This window comes from Alosa pseudoharengus, unplaced genomic scaffold, assembly GCF_046254945.1.
Source record: "Alosa pseudoharengus isolate Yale_2024_CS ecotype anadromous, Long Island Sound unplaced genomic scaffold, YU_APseudo_1.1 YU_APseudo_1.1_scf_23, whole genome shotgun sequence".
NCBI lineage: Eukaryota > Metazoa > Chordata > Actinopteri > Clupeiformes > Clupeidae > Alosa > Alosa pseudoharengus.
Genome location: NW_027468685.1, coordinates 25,474,913 through 25,489,770, shown reverse-complemented (window position 1 = coordinate 25,489,770; position 14,858 = coordinate 25,474,913). Strand labels below are relative to the sequence as shown.

The 14,858-nt window shown below is 38.7% G+C and overlaps 1 long non-coding RNA gene across 1 annotated transcript; it reads left to right on the top strand.

Moving 5' to 3' along the window:
* Positions 1-2,420: 2,420 nt before the first annotated feature.
* LOC143140217 (uncharacterized) lies at positions 2,421-3,677 on the top strand. The gene is made up of 2 exons (XR_012990585.1): positions 2,421-2,795; positions 3,545-3,677. It is a non-coding gene; the product is annotated as an uncharacterized LOC143140217 (long non-coding RNA).
* Positions 3,678-14,858: the final 11,181 nt, after the last annotated feature.

The following is a 14,858-nucleotide window of genomic DNA, read 5'->3' as shown; positions in this document are numbered from 1 at the left end:
TAGTCACTCTCTCCCTCTCGCTATCCCTTTCTCTTTCCTCTCTCTAACCATCTCCCCCTCTCTCTCTCTCTTCTCACACATACACATACACTCACTCTCTCTCTCCTTCGCTCCCACCCTGTTTAGCATGCAGGGCTGATGCTTTCTTATGTGCCTCTGCACAGCTCTGCGTAAGGACACACGGACGACTGTGTATAGTGATTCTTATTCTGTGTGTGTGTGTGCACATGAGGGGGGTGAAAAGAGAGAGAGACAATGAGAGGACAGAAGCATAAAAAGAGAGAGAGAGAGAGAGAGAGAGAGATGGAGCCAAATGCAACCATTTTCCTTTGGCTGAAGAAAACCTTTCATCCACACTGATAACACTCCCCTTTCCAGTTGTCAGCTACGGTACATGCACACACACGCAGACAGAAAGACACACACACACACACACACACACACACAGAGCTTTTCAAACAACTCTTGATTAAATATTGAAGAGTGCCTGTGGCGACTGGAGTGCAGATACAATTCCATTCCAACAGAGCACAACAAGCTGAGGAGAGAGAGAGAGAGATGAAGGAGGAAAGGAGAAAGAGAAGAGAGAGGAGGAAGGAGAGGAGAGGACAGGAGAGGAGAGAGATGAAGGAGAGGAGAGGAGAGAGAGAAGAGAGGAGGAAAGCAGAGTGAGGAGAGGAGAGAGGAGGAGAGAGAGGAGAGGAGAAGAGACAGAGGAAAGAGACGAAGGAGCGGAGAGAAGAGAGAGGAGAGGAGAAGGAAGAAGAGGGAAGGAAAGTGTTAGGTCCTGCAGATCCTGTGGCTTTAAATGTGCCTGGACACAACAGTGCTTTCTTCAAGGTGACACAGTCCGTGCTAGATTCATATAGGATCACTGTCAACATGATGTGTAGCTGTTGTTGTAGATTTGTCTTTAGGTTAACATTATTGAATGTAAAAGATGTAATCTTTCACAGTGTCATTTCTGGCCAACCGTTAGATCTGAGGACCAACAAATATGATGCATTCACACCACTCTGTAAAAGAAGTAGCTCTGCAAAGAGCTCCCCCTAGAGTGTACATCGGCTTAGACTGCCTTAAATAAAATAAGCCTATATCGCCATCTACTGTAGGAACCAGGAACCTATTTATTATCTAGAGATTCTCCATTTGCTGTCAAAAAGGTGTAAGTATCAAAGCTGCTGCTTTGAGTTCTGACTTATTCCTGTCTTACTCACATTTAGTCACAGTTACATACTGCAGTCTGCATGCTGCCCAAATCATTATATCTTGAATAGCTTTTCTGCTTAGTTGGCTCAGTTTTCTAGGGGTTTCACATTTTTTGGTTCCAAGCATCACAACATCGACTCTTTCTGCACAAGGAACAAGGACAAGGACATTTCTGCACATTTGTCAGCTAATGGTTCCTCGTTAACTGATTCCAGATAAATGTTAAAGCTACATTGTGTAATTTCATGGGTTAATTCAATCTAGCGGTGAGATGGTACAGCGGGGAAAATAAGTATTGAACACGTCAAAATTTTTTTCAGTAAGTGTACTTCCAGTGAGGCTATTTGCATGAAATTTTCACCAGACATTAGTATTACATATAAAAAAATCTAAACATTAATGTCCATAAGTAGAGTTATGAGTAAAAAAGTGGAATGCCACAGGTAAAAAGTATTAAACACGCCTACTGAAATTTCTTAAATACTTTATGGAAAACCATTATTTGTAATAAGAGCTTCAACACATTTCCTATATGACTAAACAAATCAGTTGCAGTATTCAGGTGTGATTTTGGCCCATTCTTTTTAACAGATAGTCTTTTAATATTGAAGATTCCAGGGGTCCCTCTTGTAAATCCTGATCTTTAGGTAACTTCCAAAATTGTTCAATTGGATTAAAGTCAGGGCCTTGATTTCCTTTCTCTGAAACCAATTGAGTTTCCTTTGCTGAATGCTTTGGATCATTGTCCTGCTGGAAGGTCTAGGCATGTCTCATACTCATCGTCCTGGTGGATGGCACGATTCTCCCAGGAAAAATCGCTCCTTCAACTGTGTGAAGTCTGCCAGTACTATGAGATGAAAAACAGCCCCACACCTTGATGCCTCCACCTCCAAAACTCATTGTTGGTATGGTATTTTTAGGGTGATGCACAGTGCCATTTCTCCTCCAAATATGGTGTGGAGTATGACATCCAAAAAGTTAACATTTTCTCTCGCCTGGCCAGAATACATTTTCTCAGTATTTAATAGACTTGTCCAAACAAGGGTGTAGGTTTGGTCTCAGCTTAGGTGGGGACACATCCACACTGTAACAAGATTCTGTGATTTTCACAGCATCACTGCTGTTTTAGGGGAAAATGTGTACTGTATTTGTGAATACAGTATGTTGCTGTGGTTTCGCTATGAATTATGGTCAAAAATGGTCAAACTACAGTAATACAAATTTGCTGCGAATCATAACACAGTAATAAATCTGACTCCTCCCTCACTTGTCAGTTTTTTGAAAATTTTGAAAAAACATGGCGGAAAATCAGTTGGGGTTTTCTGTTTTCTTTTTGCACATAAATACAAAGTTAAGCTCCCAGATAGCAAGGTGACATTGATATTATGTTGATTTTCCATCCAAATCATCATTTTGAAAAGTCATGGATTTATGGTTTACTGGGAAATTTTGACGTGGTGATTGAAACGTGCACCGCGCGACGACGTTTGAACTGTCCGGCGGGAGATCATTTTTGAGCAACAGTTCAGTCAGAGTCAGACCAACGGTGTTCAGCACTCTGACAAGCTCGCAACTCCACCTTAATGGTAAGTAAGCATTTATTTATGTAGGACGTTAATGTTTCATTGTGAAATTGTACTACATTAAATTCGGGCATATGTACAGTCTATATGTACGTTGTACTGTCTAACTTTCAACTCATCCATGCTTGTTGGATCAACTAAGTAGCAGCTAACGTTAGGCTAGCTATAGTTGCTGTTGCTGTGACGGTGGCATTAACGTTAATGTTATGGCAGTCTCATTTATATTAGGCCTACCTTAGTTCTCAGTAAGTTACAGTTTATTATATTCATATCATTTATATAAAACATTCACTAGTAGTGCTAGGCCTAGTATGTTACTGTCACAATGTTAGGCTGAAGATGATGTGCTGCTGGTCAACGTTAACGTGGAGGTTTAGCTGACTTATGTAACGTTAACTCCTCGTAATCATGTACGGTTTTGTGAGTTTAATAGGCGAACTTTAGCAATATTGATATAAGTTAACTTTAAGTCACATCTGACTATCATTAACCGTTGTTCGGACGAACAGCGCGAATGGCTGTTGCTGCAAGCAAACATCATCAATGAGCTCACCCAGCTGACTAACGTTAAATATACCTTGCAAAACTGAGTTATGCTAACACCATCTTCAGCCTGGCATTTTGACAGTAAACTCAAAAAACATACAGTATATGTATAAATGATTATTCTAAAGTTTCACTTGTAAGTAGCCTTCAGTTTTAGTTGAAAATTGTTATCTAACACTTTTTATCTTTTCTTCTATTTCTGCTAGGTGCTGCTTCACTCTGCTACTGGTGGTGGATCAGGCTGACTGCAACCGTTGGTCTAACGTTAGGATGCAGCACACGAGAATTTCTAAACGGAAAAAAGTGAATAAATGTACTTGCTTTTCAAACTGATAACAAGTTGTCAATGGTTATTTATGCAAGTTTGTGTAGCCTACACCATACCTAGGCCTAGCCAAATTTATCCTGGCTGTAGATAAAGCAGGATATGAATTTCCCCAAATTACTGTATATACTATTACAGCACTGGTATTACTACTGTACTTAGTTACAGTATGATCAATAAGTACTGTGATTAAAAATACGGTAGACAATTCAATGCTGTATACATTACAGCACTGGTAGTACTACTGTAGTTTGCATTTACAGTATCAGGCATAGGTACTGTGATTTCATATACAGTAGGTGTACTGTAGAGTGAAATACAGCAACTTGCTGGTTATTTGCTGCCAGCAAGTTGCTGTAAATTTTACGTTAAACTTTTTACAGTGCACAACTCCTGTTGTCACGATACCAACATTATTGTTTTAATATTAATAGCAAGTGAAGAATCTCGATTTCGATACTATTGCGATTTTTTTAATTTTTATTTGGTTTGTGTGATTTGTGAGATCATTCACATCAGTGGCAATCATATAATTTGATTGACCCTCCACACACACACACACACACACATAAAAAAGTGATGGTTGTCATAGGTTTCTTTTTCATATTTTGGAATTCATATAAACTATACATTTATATTGATAATTATTTATAGTATTTTATGATCTGCATGATTACTAATAGCTAAACATATTTAGTATTTATATCATATTGATATTTAAATTATTAGGCTACACTTGTCTATATCATCACATTTGGTGTGTAAATCTAATTGAGTGCCTGTCACTTTAAGAGGAACGTGAATGCTGAAAAATAGTTTCGCAAGTGCAAGGATATGTGGATTCAATCATGTTTGCTATGTCATTAGATAAAATAAATGTTCCTCCCATAAAAAAAACTATAGTCAAAGAAAGTCTTTCTGGGATGAGATCATAGAAGAGATAAGTGTCTCGCAATGTTAATTTCTATCAGTATGGAAATGCACCAGTTTATCTTTTATTTCTTTGCATTGTGCAGGCTACATTCACAAATACATTAGCCTACATAAACAGAATATAGGAACAGGAAAATGCAAACAAGTAGCCTACAGTAGCCTGTGCTTTGACACTCTCCGTGCGTGTAGGCCTACTGTAGCGTGCATGTCAGATAACCCTTCCCCCTCCCCCTCTGTTTTTCACCAAATCATATGACGACGTTTCTTGTACTGTTGTGCTGGCTGGAATGATCAGCAGCACAAATAAGTTCGCCATACCTGTCAACACTCCCGTTTTTCCCGGGTTTCTCGCGTATTTCAAGGTCATCTCCCAGCACCCTCCCGTTTTGTTATTTCTCCCGGAAAACTCCCCTAATTTGCAAGGCCATCAAACTTCTTTTTTTAAATCATTGATCCATTCAGGTTGCCAGATTGTGTATGAAATACACCCTACACATATACACGATCAATTCAATTGAATTCAGTTCAATTTCAACCGTTTTGTCATAGGCTAAAACCTGGCAACCCAAAACCCAAATAAGGAAGCGGGTGCCAAATGCGCAGCCTGAGTCTCGTCGTAAGCAAGCAGGCTAGTTGAATGGCCTAGCCTACTCCAGAACTAGCTGTTGTGAAATTTTTGGGAATTTAATTGATTAACACATCACATAAACTGTTATTGAGTGTTGTTGATACACTGAACTTGTTCCCTCGGAACCAAATCTGACAGCAAGCAGCTTTGGAGTTTTGGAAGTAGGCTGCAGGCAGGCAGCTGGTGGATTAGGGGTTTGCACCGACGTCACGTTCTTGCCGGTAACTATGGTAACCCAGCACGCGCGGCCATATTGGCGGTACTCGGTGAATGAAGTACAATGGAGTATTATGCACTTTGGATGTCTTACGTGATTGTAGCGTGTCTAAACAACAGAAAAGCTCATCAAAATGCGTCTAAGATGCAAAGGCATATAGGGCAGGACTTGGACCACAAGAAAAGGCGCGATATTTCGAGAAATTACGGATTATTGGCAGCGCAGATCCATATGAGTTGGGTGAGGGAGACGAAGTACCAAGTTCAACCGCAAGCGCCCCCCTTCCTCTGATAACTTCTGGCATTATTGTCCCTTCTACCTGGTTTTTTAATAACGTTTGGAAGTCGATACCTACACCAGATGTTTTTCTCAGTCTGACCTATTGGTACAACCTAAAACACGGCAATAATTAACCATTTTCCTTGACGATGTTAGGGATTTACTTCAGTGCCTAATGCTTTCTAATGAGGCGAGTATCTCCAATATGGCGATGTCCAGATCTGATGACACGCCGTGCAAACCCCTAATACATAACTGTGGATACATAATGAAACGTATTAAATATGCAAACACAGATCCGGTATACTGCCCCCCTCCCGTTTTTGGAAAGCTAAATGTTGACAGGTATGAAATAAGTTCGCTAAAATATTGGTGGGGACAATTTTCTCATCTTAAAATATTGATTAGGACTAGTCCTTATCCCACTCTAAATCTACGCCCATGTGTCCAAATGTTGTGTAGCAAACTTTCAACGAGTTTCGACATGTTTTTCTTCAGTAATAGAGTCATGCGGGGTGAGCGTGCATAGAGGCCATGGCGGTGGAGTGCATTACCTATGATTTTCTCTGTAACAATTGAACCTGCTGCCTCCAAGTCTTTCTGGAGCTTTCTCTAAGTGGTCCTTGGCTCTTAGGCTACACTTCTGACTATCCTGGTCAGAAATCTTGTGAGGAGATCCTGTGCATGGCCGATTGATGATGCAGTGATGTTCCGTTCACTTGCAGATAATGGCTCCAATACTGCTTACTGGATGATTCTTAAAGGAACCGTATGTAAGAAATGTATTTCAATTAATCATAAAATGGCCCTGATATGTCACTAGACATTAGGCACCATAAATGCCCTAGCTGACGTTACAAGATGTCATACACTACTTTATCGAGTATTCCTTCTCGTAATGAGGTTATTTTAGAAAAAATATTTGTAAATTGCATATAGTAATTTAGTCCGTGAAACTATAGCTCATATACTTCATGCAAGATGAATAATCTCGTTATGGATTTGTTATTTTGGCTTATATTCAGCGAGCAACTTATCAGTGCTAACGTTATTTGACAATAGCCTAGGCTACTGTAGCCTACAAGATATGTAGCCTACAAGATAACGCTAATTAGGAGCAAAGAGACACAATTTAGTTTGATTGGTGAAAAGTGCCATCATCATAGATATTATTTTGTGGGCCCCTTGGGTTTGGGTTGCGGACCCCACTTTGAGAACCACTGTTCTGAGCCATCTATGTTTACATAACTTCACAACTAAACAGAGTAAATAAAGGAACTTTTGGAAATAAAAGTGTGACACCATATCATGGATGTTGTAATTAAAAAATGCTTTGGTTGCAAATGTATGAACATTTTGTGACTCACTCAGGAACCATCCACATAACAACAGTGAAGGGTTTTTGCATCGACCAAAAGTTCTTGGTTTTGTCCTTGGTCTACACAACAGTATTATCAAGGCCCTGAAACATATATGTTGCCTTGGATAAAACCATCAACTAAACAAATAAATAAATGCAAATAAAATAACATGACACTAAATACAGCAACTTTAGCAGGGTAAGTACACTTCACTGGGGAAATTCTGTTCACCCATCATGTTTTGCTGAGGTTATTTACAAAGGATTTACAGAATGTAATCTCATGCTGCCATTTTAACTGCAGTCGTATAGTTGTAGGCTAGTAGGTTATGCAAGACATGTCCCCACATGTGATTGGCATCAGCATTTTCATTAGTTTTTGCAAATTCATGTAGAGGAGGGGAGGTTTTTTTTGGTCTGTGGATGTGAATCAAAAACGTCTTTTCCAAAACATTTTGTTGCCGTATGGATGACACCCTCACTGTTAAGCAAATGTTTGTGGTAGAACTTCCTCCAGGGAAACACCTCAATAAAAATATACAGCGGGGAAAATAAGTATTGAACACGTCAACATTTTTTTCAGTAAGTATGAATCCAATGAGGCTATTTGCATGACATTTTCATCAGACATTAGTGTTAACTCAGATAATCCACCCATATAAAAAAATCCAAACATTAAAGTCCATAAATTGAGTTATGTATAATAAAGTGGAATGACACAGGAAAAAAGTATTGAACATGCTTGCTGAAATTTCTTAAATACTTTGGGGAAGAGCCTTTATTTGAAATGACAGCTTCAAGGCATTTCCTGTATGACGAAACTAATCAGTCGCAGTATTCCGGTGTGATTTTGGCCCATTTTTTTAAACAGATAGTCTTTTAATATTGAAGATTCTAGGGGTCCCTCTTGTGAATCCTGAACTTCCTAAACTATTTAATTGGATTGAAGTCAGGGCCTTGATTTCCTTTCTCTGAGTTTCCTTTGCTGAATGCTTTGGATCATTGTCTTGCTGGAAGGTCTAGCCATGTCTCATCCTCATCATCCTGGTGAATGGCAAGATTCTCCCGGAATAAAAGGGCTCCATTCATCATTCCTTCAACTGTAAGAAGTCTGCCAGTACCATGAGATGAAAAACAGCCCCACACCATGATACCACCACCTCCAAACCTCACTGTTGGTATGGTGTTTTTAGGGTGATGCACAGTGCCATTTCTCCTACAAATATGGTGTGTAGTATGACATCCAAAAAGTTCAATTTTGCTCTCGCCTGACCAGAATACATTCTATCAGTATTTCATAGGCTTGTCCAAATGTTGTGTAGCAAACTTTTTCTTCAGTAATAGAGTCATGCGGGGTGAGCGTGCATAGAGGCCATGGTGGTGGAGTGCATTACCTATGATTTTCTCTGTAATAATTGTACCTGCTGCATCCAAGTCTTTCTGGAGCTTTCTCCAATTGGTCCTTAGCTCTTGGCCTACTCTTCTGACAATCCTTCTGACTTCCTGGTTCGAAATCTTGCAAGGAGATCCTGTGCATGGCCGGTTAATGATGGTTATGGTTATGGTTATGGATTTAGCAGACGCCTTTGTCCAAAGCGACATATAAATACAAAACAACATAATAATATTTAAAAATGAACAGGGAACAGATTAAAATCTAGGTCAAATATAGTAAGGAGAATAGTTGTAGTACACAATAATATCAATTCAATCAATAGCCTAATAAAAAAAACAATGTAAAAAAGGGGAAAGGCAATAATAAAAACAATAATGTCAATTCAATCAATAATATAAAACAATAACATGCTAAGACTACATTAAGGAGAATATCAATAATAAACAATAATGTCAAATTAATTAACAGCCCAATTAAAATAAAACAACATTATATAAACCATAACACATAAGCGCTTAAACAACTAAGTATATGTTGAATAGGAATGTCTTTAGACCCCTCTTAAACGACCCAAAACTACCACAGGAACGGAGACCACTGGGCAGTTCATTCCACCAACATGGAACCACTGAAGAAAAGAGTCTGGAATTAGACCCAGTTTTTATGACTGGTCGACACAACATACGCTCACCAGAAGACCGCAGTGGGCGGTTGGGGATGTAAGGCTTGATTATTGAATTAAAATAACTAGGAGCAGATCTAGTTAGTGTCCTATAGGCCAAAGTGAGAGATTTAAATTTAATTCTGGCTACTATAGGGAGCCAATGGAGAGTAACTAGGAGAGGAGTTACATGTGTCCTCTTTGGCTGATTGAAGACCAGGCGTGCTCCAGCATTTTGAATCAGCTGTAATGATCTTGTTACACAAGCGGGTAAGCCAGCTAACAGTGAATTACAATAGTCCAGCTTAGAGATGACCATGGTCTGAACAAGAAGTTGTGTGGAATCTTGTGTCAGATAAGGTCTGATCTTCCTAATGTTGTAAAGCATAAACCGGCATGATTTTGCAATAGAAGCTATATGCTCAGAGAAGTTAAGTCGGTCATCAATTACAACGCCCAAGTTTCGTGCCGATCTAGTTGGGGTCAGTGAAGTTGAGTCAAGCTGGATGTTAATCTGTTGGGGAATAGCTGTTTTAGCTGGAAACACCAAAAACTCTGTTTTTGAGAGATTAAGCTGAAGGTGCCGATCTTTCATCCAGGCTGAAATATCCTTAAGGCATGCAGAAATCCGGTGGGAAACACTAGAGTCATCAGGTGGGAAAGACAGGTAAAGTTGAGTGTCGTCTGCATAACAGTGATGGTCAAATCCATGGGAGCGAATAGTATCACCTAAGGAAGTGGTGTAAATAGAGAAAAGCAAGGGTCCTAATACTGATCCCTGAGGCAGGATCTAATGGGCATGTTGTTGGACGACATCGCTGAAGCAATTGAGAGACTGCTTCCTCATCAAGAGGAGAGAAAGAGTCAAATGATGGGGTCATACTAACACAAGGCAAAGCCCTCCTTATAGGAGCATCAAACTGAGCACTTCGAACCAGGAAGTCAGAAGGATTGTCAGAAGAGTAGGCCAAGAGCTAAGGACCAATTGGAGAAAGCTCCAGAAAGACTTGGATGCAGTGATGTTCCTTCCACTTGCAGATAATGGCTCCAATACTGCTTATTGAATGATTCTGACGTTTTGAAATGCATCTGTAACTAGTTCCATTGATATGTTTTGCAACAATAAGGTAGCAAAGGTCTTGCGAGAGCTCTTTGCTTTAACCCATCATGAAATGTTTCTTGTGTGACACCTTGGTAACAAAAAACCTTTTTATAGCCCATCAGTATGCACTAAGCCAGCTTATATTAATTTGCACAGATAGGAGGGATAATTACTCTCTAACTACTTATAGATTCCAGCTTGTTCCTTGCCATTCCTTGCCTTTGTGTACTGCTTTTTCTTAGCGTGTTCAATACTTTTTTCCTGTGCCATTCCACTTTTTTACTCATAACTCTACTTATGGATATTAATGTTTGGATTTATGTGTGGATTACCTAAGTTAATACTAATGTCTGGTGAAAATCTCATGCGAATAGCCTCACTGGAAGTATACTTACTGAAAAAAATGTTGACGTATTCAATACTTATTTTCCCCGCTGTATGTTAAGAATCCGATATCAAGGGTGTCCCCTGCTCCCATAATAATTGTCATATTAGCATATACATATAACTGGGGAAAACCGTAATCTCCAGAAGTTCCTCACAAGCGCTTAAACTTCATCTGCTTATAAGGTCTTATCATATTTGTGTTAAATCATTAACCCTCTGAATTCAAATATCTGCAGTGAGGCATATTGTGTAAAAATGATGTCAGCCGTCGCTTGTTAAATAGAGGTCAAAATGATATACATTCCTGATCAAATAATCTACAAATTTTTCACATAAAAGATGACAATGAATGCAATGATTGTTGAGCTATACATGCTCTTTATACTGAGTGCTTTTAAGAACAATGTAGCCTATTATTATAAATACCCATATATGCATTAAATAACCTTATAGGGCAAAAGTAAAACATGATAATCAAAATTGTTCATTACACTGGAAATATGCTGCTATTTTGAAACAGCAGATTCATGAGTTGCACATTGCAATACATCTAGCATCCACTCACTTTGATCTTAACCTGGCATGCTCTTTATATACACTCTCACAGGAAAGTAACACACAAAAAAAAAAGTTTCCTGAAGTGGAAACCGTTCGTGCCATCTATTTGCTCAACTGCTATCTTGCATGTCAAGCATGTTTTAAGTACATGTGAACATCCACATTTTTGTGTAAAATTAGTTGACAAACAACTATAGCTGAAAAATAAACCATAACCTAATTAATTTACAATATAATCTAAAAATGTAAACATTGTGCATTGATCTCCACAGCAAAATAATGAAAATCTCACACAATGATTCATATATGTGATGTTTATACAATGATTAATACAAGGATTCAGATACGTAAACATTAATATTCATATCAATATCATATTTAAAATTTCTTGCAGACTGCTAAGCTAACATCTAGCATCTGTCCTCAGTGTACCCATACCAGAGATTGGGTCTCAGGTCAACCCCCTACTGGAGGCCACATGACTTGTTAATGTTGACCAAACTTTCCAATTCAGAAAAAAAAAACACTTTTGTGTAATGAGCTCAGAAGGGGTTAATGAAAGGGGATTTCAAAGGGGGGGTGCCAGACACTGTCTGTCTGAAATTAAGCAGTCTACAAATACATCTGAAATAGATGGCAGCACCATCTTACAAGAAAACTAGACTGTGGTGAGGTGTTTTCTGGAGTGATACTGGTATATTTTGAAAGCTTTTATAGAACCTTCACTTCCGTCTTGATTTACACATGGATACATAAAAGTGTGAGACACACACACACACAAAAAAAAAAAATCACTCACGCCTAGAACCAGTGAACAAAGTATATTTAATCTGCTGCATGAACAATGGCAGTTACAAAGGGCAAAATGAGTCACACACACACATACCCCCTGGCACATCCTTTAGACTCACATTCAAAACTGACAAAAAACTCAAATTCAAACACACACACACACACACACACACACACACTGCAGGGCTGTGTAGCATTTCCACTTTCCACACTTGCCACAGTGAGAAACACTTTCTGTGAAATGTAACATGACAAAACATAAATTGGAAAGTACATCCGGCAAAAAATAAACTGCAATTTCCATGTATCTGAATGATGAAATGACTTTCGCTATTAACACTCCAAATTTGCATTGCAGGGCTCATTTTGCTGAATACTACTGGGTCAAAGGATAAAGTTTAAACAAAAACTCTGTGATATCTCAATTTCACCTGGACTCTTAAATGTTGGTGTCTTGGATTATCCAAACAATCACCACCCACCAAAAGCAGGAAGTGGTTTCAAAAACTTTAATCAGATCTGGATTGGGCCTTCTTCTCTTTTTTGCAATTCTGATCTCAACACACCTCTCAGTGTGACTAAAGCGTACCATATCCCAGCATATTACTTCATGATATTGCTCTGCCCCTGCCCCCTTCTTACACACACACACACACACACTCACACGCACACACACGTACACACACACACATGTACACACACTTTTATCCTTCTACAATTTGTGGCATATGAAAATGTTTATTAATGAACTGTCCCCAGAGACATGTGTAGGCCCAGTGAGCTAACACTACAGACACTCACTGGGAAACTTCCACATTTTCAAGTAGATGAAAGTCTACTGAAAGTTGGAATAATAAAATTTCATTATTATGAAATCCTTGGCTGCATTCCCTCAGTCCCTGGAGAGAGAGAGGCCATGCTTAGCAAGAGATATATTCCCGGTTCTCTGTTTCTTTCTTGGCTAATATCAATTACTCAGGCTATGAGACTCATAGGCCTTCTAATTACTTTCTCTTGATCCCTAAAACCGGTTTACAGGACACCGTTGCCCGTAACAGTTTGTGTCTGCATTGAGGGGCAGGCCATGTCCATGTCAGGGCAGGCTTGGTGACTGATCTGGCCTCGGTACAAACACATCACTGGCTTGGCCCTTCCTGTTATGTTTTATCTTTATTAAATACGTATCTGTCCACCATGTCAGAACCACCTCTGTTCCTGGTTGTTTTTTCCCATACGAGTTCATAGATGATTCACTGGATTTCCACCACAGAAATGTCTAACTTCTGCCTCAACTTATGATATTGCAAGTTGACTGTCATGTATTTTCAATGCAACCTCACATAGGCTTTTTCGTCACTGACATTTTATTTTCAGTGGTTATGTTTGTATTGATAGATTGTTAAAAGGAATGTTGTTCTTCATCAGTCATTCACAGTGACCCTACTGAACCCCACAAGAAAATAATTTATGTCTGTGGCTGTGCTTTGTTGGTGCCCAAACTAACACCACTTAAACCCAGTATCCATACAATACAAACTGTAATGAAGCATTAATAATGCTGTTTATTTCTCTTACTTACTGTCTGCATACATATAAGTAGTAGTGTAAGTAGTAATGTAATGTAGCAATATAATCATTATTCTTGTAAGTATAATTTCATTAAGCGGCACAGTGCCACACCATTAGCCCTGAGAGGTTGAGATATCAGAATGCATAATAAGGCTTATTTTACCTCTTGGGAATGATATTCATCTTTACATCGTTAGACATCTTTACCTCATGTTAAATGCCGTTTCTTCACTAGATGTTCTTTATGGAACTGCATGCAAGCTTTTTTTCCATAATAACAGCTTGATAGGGTATACACTTATACACTATTATACCGCTTGATGAGTGCAGTCTTGTCTACAGTAGAATGTAGATGCATGGCAAGTTCCATACGTCTAACGCAATTGGGTGTCTACAATCCTTACTGAATACTGGGTTTAAACAGAGAGGGTTAAAGTGGAGTAGTCAAGGATCCTTGGTTTAAAGGTGTACCGTCACACCGGTGTGACGGAAATGTTGGAAAATAAACGTTCTAAAGACTATCTGGGTTGGAATTTCAGAACCTTGAATGGCTGCGGAATGGAATCTTTTGTTAAAATGTACAAAAGCTCACACCTTTAATGGTTAAGTAAAGTGTTACCATGATTTCTTACCTTTGGTCTTAGGCCTAGGACTACTGAACTTTGAACATACTTCACCCATACGTTACACAAGTTTCCACTTCATGTTCACTAATGTGTCAGCAGTTATGTATGGATACTGTCTTTTAGGTTGTTGACCACCAAAACAGCAATTTCCACTAAGGCCCATATTTTGAGAATTAAGCTACCCCTATTTTTACGGTTTACAGTTGTGAGCATATTACTGGCATATACCTAATATATTACTAATTATATATATATATATATATATATATATATATTGAAATTCAAGCAGTTCAAGTCCAATTAATAGCTTAAAATGGTACAAAAGTAAGTGCTGAACTGAGGTTAAAAGTAAGGAAGTAAGGTTACCCAAAACTGATGGACTGATCAGAATTATGAGTAGTCTCCTTCACCATCAAAGGCACTCAGAAACCACACTGTAAAACCTAACAGTGTATCTTACTAGTCAAACTAAGAAGAGTAATCAAAAACAGCAGAAATTTGAAATGACTTAAATGTCGAAAGTATGTTTAACTCATTAGGGGACTGGTTGTGAGAATAACTTAAACAAATAAAGTTTACATTTTTGTTTCATTCAAATTTGAGTAGGAAACAATTGATTGAAATGAGTGAAGTTCTTCTGCCTACGCATACGTGATCCGTGCATCAACCAATCAGATTGCCTATGCC